This window comes from Heliangelus exortis, chromosome 11 (genome assembly GCF_036169615.1).
Source record: "Heliangelus exortis chromosome 11, bHelExo1.hap1, whole genome shotgun sequence".
Lineage (NCBI taxonomy): Eukaryota > Metazoa > Chordata > Aves > Apodiformes > Trochilidae > Heliangelus > Heliangelus exortis.
The window spans coordinates 15,915,513-15,939,856 of record NC_092432.1 but is presented as its reverse complement, the minus strand read 5'-3'; the positions used below and the strand labels follow the sequence as shown (position 1 = coordinate 15,939,856).

The 24,344-nt window shown below is 40.1% G+C and overlaps 1 protein-coding gene and 1 long non-coding RNA gene across 5 annotated transcripts in view; one reads left to right on the top strand and one right to left on the bottom strand.

Annotated features, from left to right (window-relative positions):
- The window catches only part of RORA (RAR related orphan receptor A), a 349,216-nt gene that overhangs the window by 210,255 nt on the left and 114,617 nt on the right, over window positions 1–24,344 (bottom strand). The gene's annotated exons all lie outside the window — the stretch shown is intronic.
- LOC139801095 (uncharacterized) lies at window positions 1,107–24,344 on the top strand. 3 transcript variants are annotated; one of them, XR_011728065.1, is made up of 3 exons: window positions 1,107–1,990; window positions 11,393–11,483; window positions 23,974–24,344. It is a non-coding gene; the product is annotated as an uncharacterized lncRNA (long non-coding RNA). The 3 variants fall into 3 exon arrangements; XR_011728064.1 differs by lacking the exon at window positions 23,974–24,344 and adding an exon at window positions 12,620–13,024 and having other exon boundaries at window positions 1,107–1,542; XR_011728063.1 differs by lacking the exon at window positions 23,974–24,344 and adding an exon at window positions 12,620–13,024.

Sequence of the window (24,344 nt, the reverse complement as noted above, 5' to 3'; positions counted from 1 at the left end):
CTCTTTATTTCTCTCAGACTTTTCCTACCTATGTAGTTTCCTTCTCCTTACTCTTACTAAGCCTGCAAGGTTCTACTTGTTGGCTCCAGAAGTAGCTGCTAATATTTTGGCAATATAGCCTTGGATATGAAGGACAAAAAAAAGCCTATAGGTAGCACTCATATTGAAACTAATATGTAAGGAATAAGATTGGAAAGAGTGAGCTAGAACAAGGCAGGATATTTTACAGGACTGGACAGATCCTTGAGCAACCAGTTTACTAAACTTCCAGATTACTTTTCAGCTCAGAACAGAATGTAAATCATTATTCAATATTTAAACATTTAACCTATCCAGTGTGCAAATACTACTAGAAGTTGACAAATCCAAGCAAGTTGGTGCTTGCAGGTTTTCCCTCAGGGTTTTCCTCTAGAGTGGTTGCGGGAGTTGGGGGGGGCGGGGGGGGAAGAACCCTGGTTATTTTTTTTTTTTTGCACAACCTCAGTAGAAATAAAACCTACAGGGAAACGAAACAACAGCACCTGTTACTGGGCATACCTGCAGACAGAAATTAACCACTCAGGAAAGCTGTAGGACAGGCATCAACCCTGTCCCGGCTCCGCTGGAGAAGGCGGGTCCAGAGGCTGCCCCCGCCCCTCAGCCCGGAGTGAGGGACAGCGGAGCCCTCAGGCGCCCCCCGCCGCTGAGGCGCTGCGCTGGCGGGCGCTGATTGGCTGCTGCTGCCGATGGCGGGAAGGGCGCGAGCACAGCGCGGTGCCTCGGCAGCCACGCTCTCGGTGGTGGCCGGGCCGGTACCGCCTCATCGTGCCCGCACCTCACCGCTCCTTGCGGACTTCTTACCTGTGTGCAGACGGACATTCCCTGGGACATAACCGGGAGCAGCGCTACCAAGACAGAGTATTCGCACTGCTCAGGGTGCTGGTACACCACATCCAGTCTCATGGAACATTATGGATAAGCAGGAGAGAGGAAAACAAGACTTATGGGCAACGCTGGTGCTGTTCTCATCACCGGCCCAGGGAACTGTGCAGCCTGGCAGAGAAGAGCAGGCTCTGGGGAAAAGAAAGGCCAGCCGGGGGTGGGATCTGAGGCCCTGCACCTGTTTCCATAGTAGCTCCGAAGTTCTGGCACCTTCAATGAGTGGTGACCTCCCTGCCGTCAGTCACAGCACCCCGGGTTACAGTGAAGCCGTCTGAGCAGCTGCTCACCACTCAGTGAACGGCACCACTCACAGGCTGCACACCAGGTACAGCTCTTCCAACATAAGTTACAGTCTGCTATCACAGTGCCAGTCACAGAGGCCACTTCTCACTTCAGGGACATAACCATCCTTCCAAGGAGCAGCATTGGAGAGCTGAATACATAGGGATTGTGCATCATCCACCAAGTGCTTGGCAAAACATGAAGGCTTCCCCACTGATAGAATGAGACAGAGGAGAGGTTACCCCTGTACCCAGGAAACCATGACTGGGGAACATAAAAAAACACTAGTATTTCACCTAGGAGGAGAGAAAGCTATCAGAAGAGCAATTCATTCTCATGGTCAGTGTTAAATTATTAAATTCTGTCTCTGCAGAACCACTTGCTCCACCTCTATCTAAGGGAAAAAGTAAAGCTTTATTTCACACCCAAGAAGAGAGACACACCAAAGCTGTAAGGTTCAAGACATTTCATTGTGTCTACAAAGCTGATCAAGCAGCTTTGTCAGAGGTGAACTCAGATCTCTTGAAACACAGCCTGACTGCTCCCCTTTTCTAGACCACACTACCAAGGGACCACCAACTCAGTTATAAAGTCCCAAGCTTCTCACTGCAGAAAGGCCTGGCACCTTTGGAAGACAGGAACTCAAAAAGCAAATGCGTGAGTAATGCTGTCCATACTGTTACAGAAATGGAAGAATGTCACACAGTGTTCTCCAGCAAGGAGCTGAATGGTAATTTGATAATCCTTTTATAGGAAAAGATGCTCCTTTCTTGGCCAGGCTTTGCAGGTAACTCCTGTCTTGAAATACTCATGCATGATAAGTAATCTGACTCCTACAAGTATTTAATTTCCTTTTAGGCTATAGCCTGTTAGAACAATTCCAGATTTTAAATAGTTTGGCATCAAATCTACAATCCTTCATAGAAAAAAAGCCTCAGTATTTATCCACTGAACAAGATTTTGTTCTTTTATCATTCTCCACAATTACTTTTTGCTGTGTTTCCTGCTGACATCTCTTGCATAAGAAATGCAGATGGCCACCTGCTCAGATCCTGTACCTCGCTCCCTTTCCTGTTTACACTACTTATTCTCAAAGAAAATGCCCACCCAAACTGCCACAATAGGATGCTTGCTCTAAAGATTTGGCTTTTCCAGTGGCAGACAGGATCTACAAAGGTTCCCCCAATTACTACGTCACTGAATTAGGCATGTATCTCCCTATAAGACTAGAATTTTGTGGTGGTATAGAAATGCTATACTTCAGCATCCTTCCTTTTCGCTCACTGTCATATCATCATCTCTCTCTCTGGACAATAAGGTACCAGAAAAGAGCAGGGAAGATTGCTGCTAGGAAAGGGAGGGATGGCCAGTTCCAGAAAGGCAGTCTGGACACTTGCCTGCATATGGGACTGATAACCCCACACACTTCAGCAATGCACAGAGCAGCAGAGATACAAGAAATTAAAGACAAAAACACAAGACAAGCATATACACTCCTAGGGCATATCCAGGAAGACTGAAATGAAAGCTCTGTGAGGACTGAGAACACTTGCTGTAGTTCTGGACTGGTATCTCAAAGCAGTTAGTTCTTTTCCGTGAAGAGTATACATACATTACTTCATCTTATTCTTTGTCTTTTTTGTTCTTTGGCTTAAGTTGCAGCCTACTGAAGAAGCAGTGTACAATACCCCTGCTGCGCTACAAGTCTCCTTTTCGGTTCAATTAATGAGCCATAAATAACACGATGAAGGTGTCAACAAAGAGTGTAATTTATCATAACTTGTCAGAGGGGTGATCCTTAGGAGGAGAATGCATTCGCAGTCTGGCGTAACACACAAAGATTTATTCCTTGCCTGGTACCTCCCTCTACTCCCTTGGCCTGCCAAAATTTATCTTGTGCTGGAACCCTCACAGGTGCACCACTTTGACAAATATGCTGTGAAGTCTGGTATTCATCACAGGCAAGTCTTTGTTGGGAAGGAGGCAGCAAGAAATAAATTTGTTTTAGAAAGAAGGTGCTTGTGATTCAATGTGCTCAGGGGTATGGGGAGAGGCAGACAGGCTCATTATTTTAAACTTCCCTGTATCTGCAAGAGAAGAAAATGAGGTAATGTAGTTGATGTGACATTATAGTCCCTGACTTCATTACTTGCTGCATGGTTAAACATGGACCTAGCTAATTGCTACTACTGCAGTCTTACTTAGCCTCATTTTTGCCTCACACTTGCCTTCAATGAATAGGGCAACTGATGGCTTCTAGTACATTTTGAGGAGGAAATTTTTCTCATGGACAAATCCCTTTGCATAAATTAAGATTCACCAGCTCAAAACCCAACTGGGTATGAAGATACTAAAACCATTTTCAAATTAATGAGAGAACACCATAAGACAGTACACTAAGTATGAGGAGATTATCTAAAACAGTAAGATTCAGAAAACCACACAGAGGCTGTGCTGGGATAAAAAGCCAAAACTATTGCATTGTTTGCATTGTTCTAGATTTACACCACCACAGCATTACACATCCAAGGGTAAATGTAGATTAGTGTCTTCCTTGACAAATACAAGCACAACATTGACAGACCTGAAACAGAGACTCACAGAGCCAAACCAGAAGTTTTCAGTATGCAGAAGTGAGGGCAAATTCCACCTGCACCTGAGAATTAGATGTCCACAGGAGCACATGCTGTCTGTAGAAGTCTGGACCAGTCATGAGGATTTACCACTGCCAACAACTACACTTGACATTCTGAATGCAAACTGGCCCAATTCTACCAGTACTGGGACTGAGTTTTAAAGTAATGCCATTACAGAGTACTAATATTAAAAAAATATCCAATTTCTCCAATCTTTGTATTGTGCCTGCCAGTTTTCTGACTGTGATACAGGAGAAGCTGAAGAGCAGAATATTAAAAAAAAAACAACAAAACCAAACCAAACAACAAAAAGCAAAGACTCTTTTGCAAGGAGGGAGATGCTATTTAAGACAAGCTTGACAGTCATTGTAATTTCTTGAGATTATTTCTAAGCACTGTGCTAATTATTTACCTAATTATTTAGTCACTGGATACCAAATTGCTAAGAAAGAATCACACAGATTTTGACAATTTAACTGAGTAATTTACTTACCCCCCTGTTAAAACTGAAAGGTGAGTTAAAAATTACAATTTCTATGTGCACAGCATGCTGAATATTCCTAACTAGCAAACCAAGTCTGTTATACATACACACAGATATCATCCTGCTCTTTGAATAGACACACTTCTATAGCAAATCACAATTGGTATCTCTCTCAAACATTAAAGTCCTGCTAGTACCAGAAATCGATTTAGGATTTATTTAACCTAACCTACGGATTTGAAAATTGAGTTTGCTTCAGCATTACAGCCATTCTTCCACCACTCTGAAGGGCCCCTTTACACCATGCAGGCTGTGAGGCTTCTTCCTCACCAAAACTGTCATTTCTTTTAAGCATTGGAAACTTTATTACACAGCACAATTCTGTTAGTTTTGTGCTTCTGAGGTTGACCTACCGCTATCAGTGTTTTTCATATCAAAAAATAAAAATGAGCTTTGCAGAGAACGACACAGTCAGGCTAGAAAAATTATTTTTCTTCTCTCTTTTCTTTTTTTTTCAAGAAAAAGAAGTTTTGAAACTTAGAACTGAGAGTCTCTTGGTTCAAGAAGTACCTAATCAGCATAACACCAGCAACCTGCTAAACAAATTAGCTGCTGTAGAGGCCTCCCACTGACACAGATCCAGGAAAGCTTTTGCTTTGTTTTTGCTTTGTTCTAAAGGTTGCCCTGGTCTGTTCCAGGGTCCACTTCCTCACACCATTTACTATCAGTTTCCTACAAGACAGATGCTGCAGGAGTTGTAACACATTAGAAACACTTTTGAAACCAATTATATCCAACATGTTTGAGTCTAGCTAGTGGTTTTTCCCTAATGCAATTTTAAAATCACCTGGCAGACTGATTTTCTGGGATAAAATTGCTTTCTGTTGACACAGCAAGGGCATCAGCTGCTTATATACTCCTGATAATTCTGTGCCAGGCTGTTCTCACCTCTGTCCAAGCGATTCTTACACATGGCAATATGCTCCATCTTAGCATATGACAGCATTATGTGGGATCCTGAGCATGGGCTTCTGGAGAAAGCAGGAAAAAAAGATAATCCCTCAATGTAAACAGCTCAAGGACTCAATCTCTTCACATAGATCTGCATTTGCAGGACACATAAGGACACATTAAGCATATATGTACATGAATAAACGTGTGGAGGATATCAAGACCTTTAACTGAGAAAAAAAATATCAGTGTTCCAAGAAAATATTTTCCACCAAAACATGGTCTATCTTACCCCCCTGTCAAATATAATTAAGGGGAGCACACACACAACCCATGCAGGGCTTAGGTCTCAGCATGCTTTGACACAGCTTTGGAGGTGGGTGGCAGAAGTAGCTTTAGGCCACTTCTCTCTTTTGCCTGATCGCGGTGTTGAGTGCAGTCCAAACTGACTCTTGCCAGAAGTTAGTTGCAGCTGGCATCAAAACAAAAACTGTATTTAATTAAGAGTTGGAAAATATTTTCCATTCTGTACTGGGAGAAAGATGAAAGCCTTGAAAATTTTGCAGAAGAGCTCTCTTAGATCAGTTAGCAGTCTAGCAGCTTAAGCATTTACCTGAGACAAGGATGCCAAGTAAGGCAGTACTAGAACTGGAACTTAACCATCCCACATGCTAAGCAGTTCTCTAATGGCTATGAGCTAGAGAGTTATTTAACACATATATCTGGCCTAGAAAACAATCATTATTTCAAATGGGATATCCCCAAAATGAGATTAAGAGGTACCAGAGCTTGTGCCAAAGTAAGCAGTCATCTCTCCCATGCCCCAGAAATTTGTCTGGTACATCCTCCTCAGCTGACAGGGTCCTTCCTCCCTTTCTGGTTGCACAGCAGTGACTATTCCTTATGGAAACATTAAAATTCCCATTTAGTCCATGGATGTAGCACTTCAGTTAAGACAAGATCTGTACCTCACACTCTAAACCGAAAAATTTCTTGTAATTTTCTCAAGTGTACTGAGGAAGCTAAATGTACTGAGAATGTACTGTGGAATCTAAACAGTATTTATCAACAGACACCTTATTATCAGACCATGTGATATGATGTGAAGTCAGTGCCTGGCAATCAAATACTGTCTGTTATCTCAGAGTAAACATTCTAGGTACACTGACCTGTGAAAAAATAAATGCACGTTTGCAAGAAAAAGAAAACATTTATACACATTTATTTATATATACACACACATCACAGGTAATTTTGTAAAAGCTGAAACTAACTCCTGTACACATCACTACCATCTTTCCTTTGAGCTCTGTATATTTCAAGTCATCTTCTGACTTCAACACAGCAGGGGTAAATCCATTTACTTGTAAAACAAAGCCAGACCTGTTTGGAGGTGGACACAATAATCAATCCACTTGCCACAGAGGCAGTAAGTGTTCATTTACCATTCCATGACCTGTAGCAATACAAATTATGCCTTTTGCCAGCAGGAGCCTTGCCAGCAGCAGTACATTGCAATGTTGTCAGCAATCAGTCACAACCATCCTTTGCAACCTTTTGTTTGCTGTTCATTAAGGTGAATTTATAGCAGCAGGATGGAAGCTTTTCTGGAGACCATCCTTCAGTTCTAAGTGACAATGCTGATGATGATTCAAGTCAGCACTTACCATTAAATTGCCCCATAGACTCTGTCTCTAGTGTTTCCACTCCCAGTTCAACTTTGTGCACTCTGAAGAAGGCAGCCCTTCCTCTGAGCAGTAAGGAAACCCTCTCTGTTCTTAGGGCCTGCATGCTACATGACTGCTGTATCCAAAAAGGCCCCAAAAGAACACCAAACTGCTCTGCAGAGCTATAAAGGATCTTATTAAAATGAGATTGAGATGTGTATGCAGGAGTTGACATATTATTCCTTGCAGTCCTGAATGCTAGCAGAGCTGGAACATACTGCCACAATTTTTTAGTAACTGTTTAACAACTGAATTCCCACCTAATTAGTAGAATTACCACAATAGAACATGTGGGGTTTTCCTTATAATACTATTAGCTTCATCCAAAATTTGATGAGCCATAAACCATGCCATTAATATCTAAATGTCTGTGGTCACTAAATTATACATAGCTGTGGGAAAACCTATCAGCTACTAGGCTAATTACTTCTTGAATAGGAACCTCAGCTGCAAGTTTCAAATACATCTCTTTTTTTCCTGTACTATTATAAGCTGCCAGTAATCAAGTAATGTACCCTATGCCCTACCACCAATGTTGATTTCTAAGTGACAGAAAGGCCATGAAGTTGGATTCAGTGCTTCATTTGGTTTGTAACAATCTGGATTTATGCCGTATATTAAGTACACTCAGTATACTGCATACTCTACCTCAGTTTACTTGGGCCTCTTTCAATCACCAGGATGACAAAAGAAGGAATTAAGATGGGCAAAAAACAGTGATTTGAGCTATGCTGCATCAGTGTTTGCTTCTGAAGACTAATTAAAATATTAGAGTTGAGACCCTGTCCATTCCCATATTCACAAGCCTCATCTATAAATTACAGCTACTGTAGAAACCCATGCCGTAACTCCAACAAGCTGCTTACTAATGACTGCTCATTAACTATTAATTGAAAAAAAAAAAGCAACATTAACAGGTCTGGAATATACACAGTTTTGTTATAACTAAAGAGCTCTGGCAAACGAGTGCTACTCTGAAGACTAAAAAATAAAAAATACTGCAAAGCTGGTCCATCTTAAGTCACAGATAAAACTTTGGCATCATCGCTTTCTTGATTGAATTTACATGTTTAATGATTTGAGGATTTCAATAGATTTTCTTTTTCTAAAGTTTTTATTTAGGCAATGTATATAATTTAAATTAAGGCATTAAATATATGAGGACTGATTTCTGTTACTTAACTGTCTTGCTTAACATCTATTAAACATGCTTTTCCTAGATAGCAACTTCATCTAATCTCACGATCATGTCACAAAGTGATTTCAAGTTATTTTTCATTTTCAGAATGTCTAAATGAATACTTGACCTCAATGTTTTGGGGTTTTTTTTTCCTTAGTTTGGCTTTTTTGTGGTTTTTTTGTTTGGTTTGGTTTTCCTTTCCTCTCACAATTGGCAATAATCAAAGACCAATTGAAGGTATTTTCCTTAAAAATCCATTTCCTTCGTGAAGCACAGAAGTAGGTCATGGTCACTTGCTTTCTTCTGGCCATGCCATCAGCCCAGAGTTAACTGAAGACCCCTAAGCATTCTCTTTTCCTACTCTCATGCTCTGCCTATTTGAGCTCAGTGCAATCTGAGGAAGAACTCTGCTGGCAGGGAACAATTCTTGTGGTGGTAAGGGAGATCTCTCTAAATTTTTCCCCTGGAATAGTTAAGACATGACAATTGCTTACAAATTGAAAGTCATTTCCTAAAGACAATTTCCCTAGACTGTCAAGGAAGCAGAAAGTCATCTTTTACCTAAATGACTTCTAGGGTACCAAGCAAGAGACAAAAAAATGGAGCAGAAGAACATATTTAAAGAATGAGTTTTGAGAAGCAACACACTGGTACATTACTCTGAGGACTACTGGCAGTGTAACAAGTGCAGTGATAGTGGGAAAAGTATGGGTCAGAGCTCCCAGAACTAAAGACTGAGAAGTGCCTTGAATGGGCAAAAATGTCCTGACAGACTTTAAATTATTTTGAGTAGACAAAGTAAGGTTAAATGACTTAACATAGCTTAGCCCTCGACAGATCTATCTAACTATAAATCCCACCATTACCAGTAAGACAAGTAAAGACACACCAAAACCAGACAGAGTCCCTGGCACATGAATTATGTGCCAGTCCTATACTGGCTTATAAGCCTACTTCAGTCAGGAGCAGCCTTCACCAGCTCCCATTAGGCCACTGACAAACACACACAGCCAAACCCATGGAAAGGTCAGAATGATCAGATTGCATCTAAGCCTGAACATAATAGGAAGACAGCAATTCTCTGGTGAAGAAAGACACCCTGGCACACTAGGAGGCTGTGTTACTGCCAGCTGGACCAAGTCTCACATTGATATTGTGTCAGGAAACAGCCATTACAAGCAGTGTTTACTAGCAGTATTTCACAATGAGGAAAATACTTTGCAAACGGTCTGAAGGTGGGAGGGGTCACAAACAGCATGAATGAAGAGAAGAATTCAAGTGATCTCAAATTGGAGAGGAGTATGAAACAAATGGCAGTTCAGCAAGGACAAAGGCAAAATACTCAGTGTGGGTGATGCTAAGTGACTGCATGAAACATGGGGTTGCAACCCTTCTGGGAGGATCTGATCCTGCTAAACATATGGAATGTGTTACTTGGCTGCAGTGCTCAAAGAAGTGCATAATGATGTAAGAAAACAACTGAAAAAACCTATTTGATTTATGATCTAGATACCAGAATACTGATCAGAGGAATCTACAGGTAACTGAAAGAGGAGTTATCATCATCATCATCCCTGACTCCTCAGGATAGCTGAAAGATTTTAACTAAAACAATGCAGTTTTAGATCAGACATCACTTATATCAGACATGGATTACCAGAGCAATTATGGAATGCCCACCTCTGGAGTTAGGCTGGGCATATGTCTGTTAGGAATGCTTTCCAGATAAAGCTCCTACCTGCAGAGACAGGAAAGGCTAAGGTGACCTCCCAAGGCACTTCCCAGTCCTATTCACTATTACCTTTTGTGTTAGCCAGAGTAAGCAATACTACAGAAATAACCTACAAATAATCCTCAAGCCACTGTATCCAAATACATGGCTTATTAGAACAGAAGTTACTTTAATAAGTATCTCAGGGATCAAAACAAACAACCCAGAAGGTGTTCTGTCAACCACTGATGACTAAAACTAAATAAAGCAAGCAGATGCTCTGCATCTTGGAAAGAAATCAGCATTCCAGCCCTGTGCAAGGCTCATTATACAATTATCCATGACCAACTGGCAGCAAACTATATTTCCTGTCTTAATACCATGAACTTCTTTTGCTCTTACACTTGCTTCTTCATTGGTTCCTCTTTACTCTATCATGCAGCATCCATAGCTCTGTAAATTTCTAAACCAGCAGAATTCACAACATAGACATTCAAATGATTGTTCACAGTAGCATCATAGTGAAAAAAGTTTCCATGCACATGCAAACCATGCAGATGTAAAGCAGACAGAATGTCTATGTAGTATAAAATACATTTTTCAGCTGAGAATTATCTCCACCCATAGTGTAAATAAGCCAACCAGAAATCAGCTAATTTTTACAAACACAAGGAATGAAAATGTAACAAGACTCTTCTATGGTCTTTTTTCCTGCAACTTATGTGAGGCAACTGCCTTTGATATGTAGGGACCACAGCTTTTGGAGCTGAATTCCAAGCTGGCATCACCAGCTTCTGAGTGACCATGATATGTCCTGTGATGACAACAAACAAAATCTCCCATTAGATTTTGCTTACCTGTCAAAGGTGCTATGAAAGCTAAATACACTGTTTTTGAGGTGCTTCGTAAGCCAAGGACAAGAGCAGCCAACAGTTTCAAATGCACTCTATCATTTACACAAGTACTTTTTTTAAGAGCTCAAGACCCTGCAGAAAATCAATGGGACTTGGTGCTTGTCTACATGGCCTTGTTCAAGTCCAGTTGAATCAATTTAAAGTGATAATTACTATGTATTAAACATCATTGTAATATTTCTAAGACTCCTCATTCAGAAGCATGGTGGCTTTCATTATTTTAATTCATTTTGGAAGTGTGCTCTAGTGCTCGTTTTGGCAAAACATCAGCCATCATTCTTTTTGCCCCAAAAATACAAAGATGCAGATTAGAAGAACCAAAAGAAACCAGAATATAGGTTCACAAACCCTTTATAGAAAGCAATCAATATTGAAAACAGTGATATAATCAAAGACAACATGGTGACTGTTAGCACTATTTTCCCTGGTTGATGTCACACACACACAAATAATTATTTCACCTGCTGTAAGTTTGCAATAAAGGCAAAAAAACCCCAATGTGTATTCCAGAGCCTCGTCAAGCAATCTATTCAAAGTAGCACAGGAATCAGGTACATCCTAACTGTCTTGCTTAATATTCCCTTAGGTGAATGATCCACCTCTTACTGGTGGAGTACAGGAACTTCACAACTGAATTTCAAGACTATTTTCTTTGCATTCCTCTTCAGAGAGAAAAAGTAAGTACAAAAATATCATTTCAAGCTTTCAAAGGAACACAATTTAATTCTAACATTCTTAGAAAACAATGGGTAGGACCAGTTGATTGACTAAGCAATGAGATGAAGGGAAACACTGGGTAATCCTAGGTCCTATGTTAGTTATGATTTTTACTGCACCAAGCAATATGACAACACAGAGAAGGAAAATGCAGCCCACCATCTGTGGGTCAGAATGCCAACAGCACTTGAATATTGACACTTGTAAAGCCAAGATAAATTAAACAGCAGGTGCTATTGCATGAAAATGAAGAGAAATGTTTCCTTGTATCTCCAGTTGCACAGAAAGAACAAAAAAAAAAAAAAAAAAAAAAAATTTTGCTTTGTGCCCTGAAACTGTACATCTTAGTTGTGGCACAAAGCAAATTCTCAAACTGATGGCCAGTTTTAGTAAAATCAGCAAGGTCCCAGGGCTCTGTTTTGCAACAGGCCACAGGCTGCTCCTGCAGCATAGGAGCATCCCTTTCTATTGGGGTTGTCATCAGAAAGCAAAATCTCCAACTCCTGAGAATTCAAAATGAGCTATGATCAGCCCATTTCATTAGTCCATAAACAATTTTACATTATTTTGCTAGAACACACTATATTAGTGAAGTTTCTTAAAATAATCATCTTATTTTATGTACAAAAATGAATATAGACTGAATAACAGGAAACAAAAGATTTTAGAAATACTGCCTCTCAATTTACACACACAACCTGCTGTGGCTTTAGATGTAAAGGTCCTCAAGATCAATTACTTATTGCACATGGGAAAATATAAGAGCTTTGTTTCACAACTACTTGACGATTACCTTGAAAAACAAGTCACAGAAATTATCAGTACCAATTCTACATTCATGCAATTCATGTTTTGTGTCTATCTGAAGCCTGGCTAGTTGCTACAGGGCCTTGCTGCTTTATTATCTTTGTCTATATATGTCAGAGTCATGTATCTATTATGCTATTTTGTTCCATCAAACCTGAGCCATCATTTCACTTCTTAGCAGAGGTGAAGAAAATTCTACCCACTACTCAAACAAACAAAAAAAAAAACCAAAACCACAGGAGCCTCTAAGGTGGAATTTCAAGGTAAATTTTTTTGTGTTCCTCCCTAGAAGGGAAGAGGAGACAGAGACATCCAGTGAAATGCACACAACAGCAAATGGAATGCAGAAAAATCCCCCCTAGCTAACATTAATAAAGGAGAGAGTTGGAAAAAGGAAAAAAATCCAAACTAAAACAACATTTAAAATATATTATATGGAGGGCTGGCTTATTTTGCCAAACCTTAATTCAAAAGGATGTTTTTGTTCCTGTTGTCCTATCTCTGCTTCTTTGCCTGAGCCTTCCTTTAAGTAGAAAAACATGGCAGTATTTTTAGCTGACCCACCCTGAGGGAGAAGAGAAGCTGAGTTCTGCAAAGTTGTCTGTTTTTTGTTTTGGTTTGGTTTTTTTTCCCCAGCACTTTTGTTAGCCATTCATGATATATCACAGCAACAAGATACTTATCAGCAGATTTTTTTTTAAATTCTTTTTTGATTTTAGCTTTTTGCTTAAAATTGTTAATGGGAAGTTGCAGCTTAGAGAGAAACCTTCCACACCCCACTATACAATGTAGCATTTCTTTGTGTCTGCAAGAATGGCCTCCCCTTGGTCCACAAGAGACAGAATAAGCATGCACAAAACACTCAGACCTCACTCGATGCTCTAATGCAGTAAAATATTTCAGATTTTCCTATTTGAAAAAGCCCTTGAAAATGTGATTTCTAACGTAAATCACAACATTTAAATCATTCCATATTTGTTATCAGCCCAGCAGGGCTCTGGAGGCAGAGATCTGAGCTGTTCAGGTAGTCACAGATTTGATGACAAGACCTAAATTACATAGCAGCAAAACTAACCAGGATACATTTACAGTTAGTCAATAGCCAGTTATTAGTTCATGTTTTTTTCCAATTGTACACTGTGTATTCCAGTCTGTTTTTAAAAAAGAATCAGTTCTGTTCAGCTATGAGTTTTTCCTTCCTCTCTTTATATTTGGAGGCCATTATTTAGCTATTTATTTTTGGTAATAAAGTCTGCAGGCATCACTGTTGAAATTAATAAAATCCCCACCACAAATGCAGCAGTCTGGCACTTTCTTCATTGACTAGGGAATGAGCTGGCAAAGCTAAAAGCTTAAGCCAAGCTTTTAAGATTTTTCTGATTCCTCTCTCTCAATCCCCTACTCTCCCTCCCCCCCTTAAATCTTGGAGTAAAAGAAGATTAGTGCAGATGGATGAAAATATTTTTTCCACTTCAGCATTTGCTGTCACTATTCAGTGCTAAGCAGGTTCTCATATGGTGTCACTGGAAAGATGGAAATTCCTGCTTCTCTCTTAAACGTAATCACCTTGCCTCAAAGAAGGAAAAAAATTGAAAAACAAAGCAAAACAAAACAACACAAAAACCAGTTTATTTTGCCTGGGTTTCCTGTGATTTATCCACCAGGATAAGCTGTAAACACAGGAACATCTCAAATTGATGCCTTGCGTTTTATGAAAGTTGAGCTGGCTCCTTCTGCACCACACCAATCTCTTTCTGGCTCACAGTGCCCAGCCAGTAAATTGACCTGGACCCAGGAAAGATGAAAATATGCAGACTTAAAGTAATCCCCCTTGCTGAGCACGCAGGCACATGGCTGGATTAAGTGGGGAAGGGAGTGCGGGGGGGAGTAACTGCAGTAAGAGGGAGGCTTCAGGCCCTGATGGCCACCTCCTCCTCTGCAGCTGGGCCAGCTGCTGCAACCAGCACTAGCCCAGCACAGGCAGGAGTTCTGGCAGTTCCCTGCCACTTGGACCTATTTACAGACCCATTTATACTTGACTTAATTAAGCACAAATGAACGAATTCACAGCCACAGGACTCTGTCTTGTACTTTCATAGTGAAACAGGTCACTTACCATGAGGAACACAATAAGCAAAACTGAAACTATTAGTGTGAGGTTTGTACATGCTGAAATACTGTAACATCAAGTGAACTACAAACCAAGATGTAAGCAAAGACTTTCATCCCCAAATGTTAACTTCGAAAAGAATCAGATTACTAATGAGTCCATACTCCTAATAAATATTCAAATTACAACTGGATTGAGACAAGTGATCACTTAAGCTTTCCTAGAAGTGGCCACATTTCCAATTTTGATGTAACAGCATGAAATGTCTTCACACCACCCTCATCTCCATCAGGGGAAAAAAATATAGCTGCTTATGTAGTCACATGAGGATAAATGACTGTTTTTTCACAAACAGCCAATGTTAAGCTGTACCTTGGTAAATGCTATTTGAAAATAACGTTTTACTTCATAAATATCACATAGTTAAGTTTGGTTTAGTAACCACCTTTTCTTTCAGTTAGAAAAGAAACATTTGAATTAACAACAGTTCTGCATAAAGAGAGAAATCCACCTCAGAAATCTCTGCATGTCATCTGAACTAGCTTTGTCCATCATAATGAGTATATTTTCAGTTCTGAAGCCCATGGATTATCTGAAAACAACAATATGAAAAGCCCATGGTATCCAGCAGCTCTGCAGGCCATCAGTTTATGTGGATACTAGGATGCTCTGTATCTTCCCTTCCACTGCTCCTCCTCTTGTAATACAACCCTGATTTCTTATAACCTATCCCCTTCTAGCCCCTCAGCCTATTCTAATGGCTTTAAATTCCTACAGCATCTTGATCCCACCTTAGGAAGAGCTGTGGATCTATGCAGTGCTGGATTCTGGTTCTGAACAAGCTGAAGGTCTGCCAACAGCTCAGAGAATTTTGAGATTCACTGAAATTTAGTCTTCTTCACACACAGTATTCCTTAATCCTGGTAATCAAAAATAAACTATGGTAAATAAGTGATTTTGGGAAATGGTAAATAAGTTCCCCCCTTATTTAGATTGTAGCAGCTAGGATCTCTCATACTAGTCCAAATGTGCAATAGACTCCAGAGCGTTCACAGAACTGCTGTATTTTTTCAAGATAAAAGTTGTGGTAAACACTATATTCAAACAAGTTAGTTACAAGTGAACCTCTAACAGTGACAACTCTGGGTTCTTTCTTACTGATACATTTATATATTAAAACCACAATAAACAAATGTGCCAGAAATCAACAATTCCTGTGTCACGTTTGCAGGAAGTTTTTAATATCAGTTGCTGTCTCATGTAATATTAACAAAAAAACCACTCCGAATTTGGTAATTTATAGAAACTGCTAATGTGGAGAACTCCTAATTTGCATCCAAACCCTGTTACCACTGGCTATCAAACAACTCATGGCACCTTGCAAGTCCTTCCTGTGTTGTACATGGCAGACGTAATGAAATCTGTTTTGTTTACTGGAGTCATTTTGCAGATTTTGGATCCAAATCCAATTTTAGAGGAGAAAAACTTCTACTCTAATACTTCAAGATGTCTTCATACCTTGGATTGAGTAAGGTTAAGAAAGCTTATAATGCATGTTTTTCTGCAGAGGAGACCTATAAATGGGAAGAAATACAGCTGAACAAAGTGCAGGCAAAGCCTGGCTGTGCTGGTTGACACTAACAGTGTTACCATCAGGAGTACCACTATAAATCCACATTATTTATTAAATTGCAAAATAATGTTTATTCTCACGGTTAAAGACAAACCCAAACACCTTTAGAACTGCTTTTCTGGATGCTTTAGAAGCTCATATTTTGAGTGATATTGCTAAATAAAACTTCACTGATTGTATTGGCTAAAAATTATTTAAAAAAAATCATAAACTGGGAACTAACTAATGATAAGCAAATAATATTTAAATAGTCTTCCAAAACGACTTTCTAGCAAATGCTGTCAAGAATTTAAAGTTTTCCTTCTGCCACTGTTGCAGCTGACATCCTGACCACAGAACAGTGGGATTATACAAAGCTGTACACTCATTGCCAGAATCTGTTTTCTGAAAGAGAAGGAGGTGAAAAATATTCAGTACACTTCCTTTCTTCTGTAAATGTTGATTTCCCCTGCATTTGGTGAAAGCGTGTGCTTGAACAATCCATGTGCTGGAATGTTGATGTGATCTATGCTACAGCATAGCTCCACTACACAAATTACTTCTAAAATCAGAAAAAAAGAGGAAAAGCTTTTCCCAGAAACTGCTACGTTTGCAAAGGCAGTTCAAGGTCACATCGCTTATATTGTCACAGTTTGATATTTTTTCATACATCAATTCAGTATCTATTCAAGATAGGACATCCTCAAAGGCTCTGAGAAGCACTCTTTCCTCTGAGGTAGGAAAGGGTAAATAATCCTATTTACAGCCAGACTTCCAAAAGTCTGTAGCCTGTAGCCTGGCTAGGCTACAGGGCTTCCAGATTTCACATGTTTAAGAAAATACAAAACACTGTTCCACCAAGCACACACAGCTTGTAATCAAAACAGCCTTGTTATTTTCAGGGCACTTTAAGTGGAAGCAGATTTTGTCTTTTCTTTGTATATAAAACACTGTAGGTACTCCTAAAAGTGTATCCATTACAAATAATTCCTTTTCTTTGGTAACTTAGTTTGCAGAAGAGCTTTTAAAATTTTTTAAAGGTCTTCACAGCATTAACTGATGTTACTCTGGTAAATTTCACTATGCCCATTGCCTGCCCAAATAATAATTTCTCGTAATGACAAGAACCCTGTACATCACAACACAGGAGAAAAAAGTACAGGAAGAAAGTGGACTCCACCATTCAAGCCACTGATACCTGAATTTCAGGGACCCTTCTACTCTGCTGAGTAAAGCAGCAGACCCAGCTGACACTACTTCAGCTGTCATGTTTTCAGCCACCTGGTCAGTGCCAGCCTCCCACAGTAAAGTTGGAAGAGTCAAGATCAATTCTAAGATGCCATCTGATGACACCACACATGATCAAAAAAACTTGAACAATGTGAATTTTATTGGTCACCTTAGCATCACAGCCTTCTTGGCAAGCATGAGTTTGGCCTGCAGAAGCTCATGACCCCAGCACACATCCAGCTCACTATGAGCCCTGTGTTTTAGTTATGTTTTGCAACAGACCACTGACCCCATCTGTTCCAGACTGCCTGCAGACAGCTAGAAACAACATTTGAGAAAGTTGCCATGTCCCATTGAACACCAGTTAACACATGGGTCATGCTTCTGTCATCCATATTCAGAGGCCTATAATACAAGAAGCCATTATAGATTTGTGATAATTATGTTCTTCTTTACTAATCCTTCATAAAGTCATTTTGAAGAGAAGCTACTATAGCATTATTAAGAGCATGGAAATGAGTCAACTGGTAAGGAGTATCCAAGGTTCTGTTTCCACACCGTTTTCTTACCATGTGTGTATATTGCCTGTGCTGTGAGCTGTATGGACTTGTTCCGTGTTCCCACATCCCTAATGCTTTACATCTCTCTAAAGTCTGTAATTCCCCTGTATTGAATCGTACATTGCACTCATTTCCTTCAGCAGAAAATACAACAGGGACAACAAAAAAACCAAACTTCACTTTGAGGGATCTTAAATTGATTTTTCAAAAGAATTCAGACAAGCAATTGGCCCTGCACATAGTACAAATCCTTGCCAATAATTAGGGCTGTAAGAACAGTGAGTTCTCTCCAAGGCACTATCTAAAAAAGCAAAATGTCTGCCCTGGGGAGGCCTGATCCAAACCCAGCTGTGTGCTCCCCTTCACCTGAACTCCACCAGCCCTAAGGCTTTTCTGCTCTGTCCCACCTGCCCGGCCAGCAGAGAGCAGGATCCTGACAGGAAGCCAACAAGAGGTGCCCACCAGATACTGCCACAGCTCACTGCAGCCCTGCAAAAGCTTCCCTTCAACCTAAAAAACTTGAACAGCATGTGTTGTCCCACATACATTCCAAATCATTGTACATTTACATTTTAAGTTAACTTTCACTGACTTATGTGATACAGCAGGTTGCTTTATTATCTTATTAAGGTATGTTTCATCATTTCTGTTAACATTTGCTTTCAAGCCTTATTCTATTCATCATGTGCTTTGGCTGGCTATGATTTTAATCACTAATAGCCAGTAAATAAATGACCCTACTTAAGCAGGGACCGCAAGTGTAAGCAGAGCACAAAGCAACACAGATTTTGCATTTCAAATTCTTCCTTGAGAAATTATTGTCAGTATTACAAATATAGACACATTCTGTGGTTTGCTCCACCAGGATCTTACAGACAATCAACATGGTGAGAATTCTCCCTTGGTTGCAACAAGCCACAAAGCACCAATAAAAAGCATTTAAGGCAGCAATGGACATCCCAGGTCTGAAAGAGTGTTCACAGGTGCAAATATCAGCAAACCAAACAGAGGTAAGCTAAATCCTAACAAACTACAAAGGAGATAGAAAACTGATGGACTTGTAACTTTAGCAACACTAGAAGAATTACATGTCCTAAACACTCTCTAGTACAAGATAATTAATGTTTCTTATAGAAAGTAATTCATCAGCCACTTTACCTCATTCGCCCCCTCCATCTCCAGCAGAGAACCCTCTTTAATGCCCCCAAGAGTATTAGACTTGAACAAGGGCAAATACTACAGATTCAGTATATGTAAAAAGTTATGTAATTTTTGCTATTTATCAGTTGGCTATTAAAATATGATACTGTTAGGACTGCATCAACTTGCAGGAGAAGAGACTGGAAAAATTCCAGTATTTCAAGGTAACACAGAAAGAAGGGTTATAAACACAGTTCAAGGAAAAAAAAAAAAAAGGAAAAATGACAAGATGAGGGGGAAGAAATGCATAAGAATAATGACTCCAGAACTTTTTCTGGGTCTGTACTTCCCTGTTCAGAGAGCCACAGCTGAGACAATGCAGCTGGCTCTGTGACAAATGTGAAAAAATAAGCCAATTTGAGCTGGTTGTTAGCAGTCGGAGCACAGAGTCTCAGATAAATGAGTGTCTGCCTCAGGTATGGCAGCAGATCTTCCTGAACCATTCCTGAGAGACTTGCCAGGACTGCAGCAGCCCTCAGCCATCAAAAGCAGCAAGAAAGTTCTCTTCAGTCTCCCATCCCTGTGGTAAAAGGTGACCTTGGAGCAGAATTTTCTTCTTTATGCCCTCTGCTCCTCATACAAACTCCATTCTTTGTCCTGTCTTAGAGCTAGACATGTTGTCTTATTTAACAGAAGATAAAACCAACACGTTTCCCAGCACAGTTGCTCAAACTGATCTGTGTGGGTTGTCACACCTCCAACTCATCACTGTGTCTAACTCGAAGAGGTATTTTCAGCCTGATCTGATGTTTGCCAGGAGTCCCAGTTTGGCTCAAAAGCTCTCATCTTTCTATCCTCATTCAAGCTACCAGCCTCTTATCAGGGAATGGCATGCTGAGAAGAGTCCATGCAGCACCCTCTGCCTTCTTCCCTTTCTATTTACTGAGGCCATTTCTTCCTCACATAAGTATTTTACCTGCTGATGCTGCTCCACCTATTTTTATTTTTTTTCCCCTAGGGAAACGGGAAGAAACACAAACACACCAAACACACCAAACCCACAACAAAAACAAAAACAAAACAAACCAAAAAAAAACCAAAAAAAACCCCCCACAAACAAAAAACCCACAAACAAACAAAAAAAACAAAACCCCAAACCAAACCAAAAAAAAACTACCCATGGTAGCACTGTTCACCCACCCTTGTGTTCAAAGCATTACAAAGTAATAACAACATCCATGGCTCCTTTCCTCCTTCCCTAATTCCAGAGTACAAGGAGCCACGTAGAGCAATCCTTGACCAGGGTTGAGGAAGAAGGGTTGAAAGAGAGAAAAAACGTATAGGGAAGGAACAAAGAAGGACCAAGGTGGGGGGAGGGGGACGGGACGGGACGACACAACCGAAACACAAAACAAAAGCATAAAACTACTTAAATACTGAGGAAAAGGAAGGGACCTGACAATTCCTTTCAAAGAGGAAACTGAGCTATGGGCCTGTTGTCTACTTCTGACCAACCATATGGTCAGAAGGTTTCTTTCAAGTGCCAAAACTTCACAAAGAGATGGAGGTAGCTCCATGTGCAGAACTCCAAGTCTTCCCAGCAGGTGAGGGGGCAGCCATACATACACACAGCTCTCGTGAAACATTTCCCATTCAAAACTTCCTTCTGTTCTGAGACTGCACGGTGGTTTCCTATGTGAATGCTCATATCCTCACACCACACATAATAATGGAGTATGCTACTTTCAAGCAACAAAATAGTACCATTTCCATGGCAATAGGAAGGAATTTGGCAAGACTACTTGATAGACTCAGTCTGGTGCGTTTTTGAGAAAAAAAAAAACAAGTGAATCTCTCAGTACTTAGTGTAAGATTCTCTATTACCTATCCAGTTTACTGGGAGGCTCAGGAATGTCTATTTAATGGGAGATCTGCACTAGAAAAACTTACTTATTGATAGTAACACACCAAGGCTGCACTTGAGCTTGTCACCATATCAGCAAAAGGTGAATGAATGCCTATGTGGAAGAATCTGCAATACCTGTTTACAGAAAAAACATGCAGTATTTGAAATGGAGTCCAAGCACCTTTGAGGATGCCTCATAAAACAATTTTCCATGGGTTGCTGGGATTTATCAGGCACTTGTGATTGTGACCTGTCCCAGCAATCACATTTGATTACAATACATTACCCCAATTACATGTGGGGAGTAAAACAAATGGAGGTAGAAGGACTCTCCCAAGGCCACCTAACAGATCAATGACCAAGTCACCAATACAAGCAAACCCAGGTGTCCCAACTCTGCACACTCTTCTCTCTTATGAGAGAACCTTGCAGGAAGATTTCAGTCTCTTGGAGATGGCCTGCATTTAATCCATGCTTAAAAATGATTCTTGCAGAGATCTGCTTTTATAAGTACACAGGCTTGCTCTCCCCTTTCATTTTCTTTCAGCTTCTGGGAAGACTTCATCAGCCTCAGCCTTATGGGACAGGGATTGGCCTGTGGCCATGCATTTCACACTTGGTTTCATGAGCAAAATCTAAACAGGCCTCAATTGCAAAGACCACTGTGAGCAGCTGACATGCAGATGGATTTTCTGGGGAGGGCAACATAGTTAAGAGTTTTTTTAAATCTATCAAACGTTTAGAAACACTTCCGAGACCAGAAAATAAACTTCCTGTGTCACATTTTATGTTTCAAACAGTTTAGCAGCTGAAATAGCAACCTTTTAATGTGACTATTTCATAGTTTGTGCCACTCAACTTACGGAAAATTGTAAAATATACTTAATCTGTACAGGTCTTTTGTGGGAAAGAAAAATAACTTTCCAGAAGTAGTCTTTGGTGTGGTGGGTTTTTTATATATTTTATAAAAATAAAGCCTGAAAGAATGGTAAGGACATTAGTTACACGTTAGTTTCCAAATGTCAAATAAACTCTCCTCTAAGAGCAAGCATCAGCAGTAACTCAGTAGCTTCATTTCATAGAGGCTCCTGCAATCATCTTGGGTTTTGATCCACACAGACACTTGCCTTACTAGCATTTATGGAAACATCAGTCCCATGTCTCAAAGTTACCAACCAAACAGCACTTTAAATTCATCAAAAGCAGGCATTACATTTTATTGGATTACAATTAGTGAGGGACCAAAACCCAAGCCCTACAATCCTCTCAAAATGTAAACAAACTTACAAACCCACAAGTAGGCCCCTCTCATTTTGAGATCAGAAATAAGTAAAACAAACAGCAAATTTATATCTTGCATTTTTCCAGGTCGGGACAAGCCTTGAGGCTAAAAATCTTCATAACTCTCACAAGCACATGACAGAACATCAGTAGGAAAAAAAGAACAGGAACGAGTAAAATTAAATTAAGAAGTGATCAAGAATAATGCTTTGTAGTGACATTTCTCTCAGTAAAAATATTGCAGTCATTGATGGATAAGCATCCTAGGACCTCAGGGCTCCAGTACCTGAATTAACAGGACTATACAAACACTTCATTTGCAGCTGCCTTTTGTATTTGTCCACAAAAGGAGATAGATACACACACACAAAAGCAAAACTTTGAGGTTATGGATAATGAGCAATATGGGCAGAGAAGTAACAAATGGTAAACCAAACCAACCTAATTTCAAAAAATTATTATTACAATAGGACAGAACTGCAGTGTTATAAAAGATAATGCAGAAGTGTAGATGGCTGGGAAATTAGGGATGGCAGGGGTAGGTGCTGTCCCAGGCTGTGGCCCAACCCCTTCCCAGAAGCCCTTTGTATTACCATAAACATCAGAGTGAATCCTTTCTCTGAGCCAGCAGCCTAAGCCTTAACTCTTGAAAAGTATTTGGGTTTAGCAGCAGGTAAAACAATATTCATTATCTCAGTCACAGAAACACCTGGAGAATTTTTAAGCATACAAAGGTAAAGTAAGAAAGCCACATAGACATTAATTTACAGTACTAGAGATAATACAACAAGCCTCTGTGTAACAGGCACATTGCTTTTATACCTGATAATGTGTCCAAACAAAGATTTCATGAAAAGCATTTAACATGTCTGACAGACAAGAACCCTCCACCATTTAGGTTTTAAGCCCACAGTACAGACACTAGTTATAGGTGGAAATTACAGGATCTCAGTGGTATTTCTGTCACATGGCAGGCTTTATTTTGTTTAATTTAACAATAAACTCATTATATTAACTGAATTCAATAGTAACAGTGGGGGGAATCCTGTTAATTTAATCTTGAACATCAGAGAGCCTCTGATGTGCTAAAAGAACAAACACAAAAGGAATTAGAGGAATGGTTTCATAAAGAGGAAGTTTCCATTTCCTCAGAACACTCATACTGAATTTAAAAAGGCTACGTCAGATTTAATATTAAATGCTTCAGACATATGGTTACTGTTTGAGACAGGATACTGGGCTTGATTTGACCTAGGGGAGCCCTTGCTACATTTTTTCATATGGAGTAATCCTATGTAGTTGTTGCCATAAAAAGACACCATTTTTACCCCTATTAGGACACGGGAAAGATAAGCAATGCCATTCTTCATCCTTCTTTTAATGCAGAAAGCAGGAACAGTTCCATACACATCCCAGCCCAGACAACAGCTATTAGCTAGCAGTGACCATCACACTGGTCTGCTTGGGCACAAAGTGACACCAGTGACAGAGGATTTGGGATGAAACTCAAAGGTCTGTTCTTAAATGACTTCACAGGGGTTACAGCAAGCTCCACAGATTGCTCCACTGTATTAATTCGTGTATTTCTTGACTTTATTGGGAGAGCACCTTGGAGCATTTGACACACCCTCCTCCTCCTTCTCTCTTATTCACCTATTTGAGAAAACCTGCCACTCCCTGAAAGTAGCTGTAGCAGCAAGAGAAATGGGCATTACCTCAATGCATTCCAATGCTTTCTGTAAGCAGAGCCAAGGAGAGACATTTGGAAACAGACACTGAACATGCATATTAATTTCCTACACAGGTATTTCCTCTGCTCCATACAGGTGATAACTGCTGATCTGTGGGGATCCAAATCCTTGGACTTGCATTCCCCAAACAGAAAGCAGTGTAAAAGGTGGGGTCTGCCAAGATGAAAAGCACATGGGATTATGCTTTGGAATTTTGGAATCAAAGGCACATTCAACAGCAGCAAAGGGAAGAGTTGGAAAAAAGGCACATTTACTCCTGGCACATACACTTGCCCTAATACAGGAGCAGAAGTCACTCCCACTCATGACAATATTCTCAGATGAGGCCATGGGCAGTGTCTACACCTTCCTGCTGTACTACTGTGCAGATAGACTCACAGCACCCACAGCCAAAACCTCCAGAGATCATATAAATGACCCACGG